The sequence below is a fragment of the Mesitornis unicolor genome, unplaced genomic scaffold (assembly GCF_000695765.1).
Source record: "Mesitornis unicolor isolate BGI_N332 unplaced genomic scaffold, ASM69576v1 scaffold9434, whole genome shotgun sequence".
NCBI lineage: Eukaryota > Metazoa > Chordata > Aves > Mesitornithiformes > Mesitornithidae > Mesitornis > Mesitornis unicolor.
In genome coordinates this window covers 1-2867 of record NW_010179377.1, presented here as the reverse complement: position 1 = coordinate 2867, position 2867 = coordinate 1, and the positions used below count along the sequence as shown (strand labels likewise).

The 2867-nt window shown below is 41.4% G+C and overlaps 1 long non-coding RNA gene across 1 annotated transcript in view; it reads left to right on the top strand.

The window, feature by feature from the left end:
* LOC104539263 overlaps nt 1–2479 on the top strand; it is a 3294-nt gene extending 815 nt beyond the window's left edge. The window contains exons 3-6 of the long non-coding RNA XR_728120.1: nt 697–780; nt 1409–1458; nt 1998–2067; nt 2414–2479. This is a non-coding gene — a long non-coding RNA (uncharacterized LOC104539263). The remainder of the gene's footprint in view (nt 1–696; nt 781–1408; nt 1459–1997; nt 2068–2413) is intronic.
* The last annotated feature ends 388 nt before the right edge of the window (nt 2480–2867 follow it).

Genomic DNA, 2867 nt, shown 5'->3' with positions numbered 1-2867 from the left:
CCTACCGTCCCTGCTCTCTTTGAAGTCTATGGACCACCTTCAACACAGCTTGATAGAAATTTCTATCAAGGGTGCTGACTCATCTCATTTAAACTATACTTTTACCTTGAGAGGTTGAACTGGACGATCCTCGTGGTCCCTTCCAACCTGGTATTCTGTGATTCTATGTTTTAAATTCCAGAAATTCAGGATAAGCTGGCAGAGTAAACAGAAACAGAAAGTGGCCTGTTCGAAAGAGCCGTAGTGTGGATTTGCATTATTTGACACTAGAGAGCCTTGTAAAATAGGCATCTCTTGTAAATGTCCCAACTATCAAAAGAGCTTCAGACTTAGCTTACACTGAACACAAGACTAAAATCTGCAAGAAACAAGGCTTAATTAATGCCATGAACAATGGGAGTAATTTGTTTTACTTGTGCTTCCAGTTTGCACTGAGACTTGTAGTGCAGGTTGAGTCCTTGGGCTTTTTCTGGTAACGTTATGCAGTGTCTTACAGCTCACAGTAGTTCCATGTACATACACAACTTCGGCAGTTATTCTGATGGGACTTCCCATTTAGCTCACATATACATGGAGTATTGACTTACTTTAGAACAGCCCTCCTTGTAACGTTTGGTTCTCACCAGAACAGGTTGAAGGTTGCTCCCTAGAAACAGCCAGTAAAATCTAAGCACTGTTTTTTCTTCTGTTTCCCAGGAGGTGACCTTGGACTTGGTGGAGCTGACCTTTAAAGATCAGTATATTGGACGTGGGGATATGTGGCGACTGAAGAAAAGTTTGGTAAGGCCTCTACTGTCCTGATGTGTAGGGTGGAGAAGATCACATACCTTTTCTTTGCTTGCTGTAAATGCAAATAAGCATTTTACAAAATACAGAAAACTGGGGACAGACCAGTGTCAGCAGCTCCTGAAAACTTATCCAAGTGGTACATCAGAGCTGGAGAAATGGATGTAAGTGGGTTGCAGAAAAGAATAATCCCATCATTTCCTACTCCGTTGCAGTAATGTTAATTACTGCCTTGGGTGCTGAAAGTGCTGTTCAGATGTTTGGGTTTTTTCTTGTGTTCTGAGTTTTAATGATTTACTACATTTGGAAGAAATGAAATCCAGTAGAAGTGTGCTAAAGTGTCCTCTCTCTGATAGTACCACTTCATAAGCAATTACTAGAATATTTTGTTTCTGTGTTTCTGAAGTGCAGTCTTTGGCTCTTCTAAGTGCAGCGAATTAGACAAACAAGCCCTGTAAAAGTTCATGTGTGTTAAAATCTATTTCTTGTTGTCTGTTGCAGAGTTTGTATAGGCTGAGATAATAGTGGTGTTTGAGAGTGAAGTTTTGGGTTTTTTTTTTAAATTGGGCTGCTCACTCTGAGCCTACTGTTCTTTTAACACCTGTAACTGTTCTTTTTTTAGGTCAGCACATGTGCATATGTCACCCAAAAAGTTGAATTTGCGGGTATCAGGTCAGTGCCTCCTTTGAGGGCCTACTGGTACTTCAGTCTTTAGATTAATAATTCCAGAGCCAATTGGAGAATCTTCTCTGAAAAATCCTTCATGTTTTATTTTTCTGTTACTCTTCTACAGATTTCTATCTGCACCGTGGGGTGGGGGAAGACTTCTCTGTCTGATTTGGGGTGGAAGAAACTAATAGTAGGACAGCCAGCCACACTTGTTGCCTTTGTTGAATGTCAAATAATTTTCCTTATACTTCTTGTAATATTTCCTCCCTTCCCAAGATGTATTAATAGTTCAGATGAGGGTTACTTCAGTTGCTGTTGAGATGACAAAGGGACAAGGAAATGTGTGGATGCAGAGGGAAATGGTTGTGTGACATCTTTTAGATTAAAGAGCAGCTATTAGGTTTTAACCAAGTAAACTTCTCCTCTGTCTGCAAGTCATTTTGAATGCAGATTTTGGTACGTCCCTTATTTGCTCAACTATCGATTCTCTGATCTTCATGTTCACTCTGCTTAGCAGATTTTCTGCATTCCTTTTCTTGCAGGGCCCAGGCAGGTGAGCTGTGGGTAAAGAGTGAGAAAGTCACTTGTGGATACATCAGTGAGGACACCCGGGTAAGATTTCAAGGAGCAGGGGAAAGGAAGTTTTTCCCTTCCTTTCCTTGCCAGGTTTCTTGTAATTCTATCTCGCTTGCAGATTTGTGTGGATCTTCTGAACTGGCTGTGTTGTAAGGTGAAGAATGGCAATTAATTCAGGAGAATGAATGATTAGTGAACTTCAGCTGTTCTGCACTGGCAGCTCTAGGAGTTACTCAAGCTGTTGAAATGTCAGCTTGTTAGAGGGGAAATCTCCTATGATGCAGTGGGCACAGTCATATAAGTTGCTCTGTAGTTAACTTCTGCATTTGGTCCTTTTAGTGAATTTACCTTGTTTGAAATAAGGTCTTGCTTTCCTTTGCAGGTGGTCTTCCGTTCCACTTCTGCCATGGTTTATATTTTTATTCAGATGAGCTGTGAAATGTGGGATTTTGATATTTATGGTACGTAGGTAACTGACCTGCCTGTTTGTGAATGGCAACAGCTGTCCTTTCTGCCCCTACTAGAAAACGGCAACTACTATTTCTTTCTGCCACTACTAGAAAGTATCCTGCCTTGGCCTAGACAGAGCTCTAAGGTGCGCTATGGTGCCTTCTTAGATCCTTACTTGCAGTGCCATGCTTTTGTCTCCTGGGTATTCCGTAATTTTCCTGTCCCTACTGTACAGCCTGGGTACCATTATCTTGGTGACGAAATCAAGAGATGGCTATGAACCTTGGAAAGGTTTTCTGTGGATATGAACATGTTTGATGATAAGGGCAGACGTAAGCGTGTGTGAATCACACGCTGAAACCAGAAATGTGTGGAAGTCCTGTGCA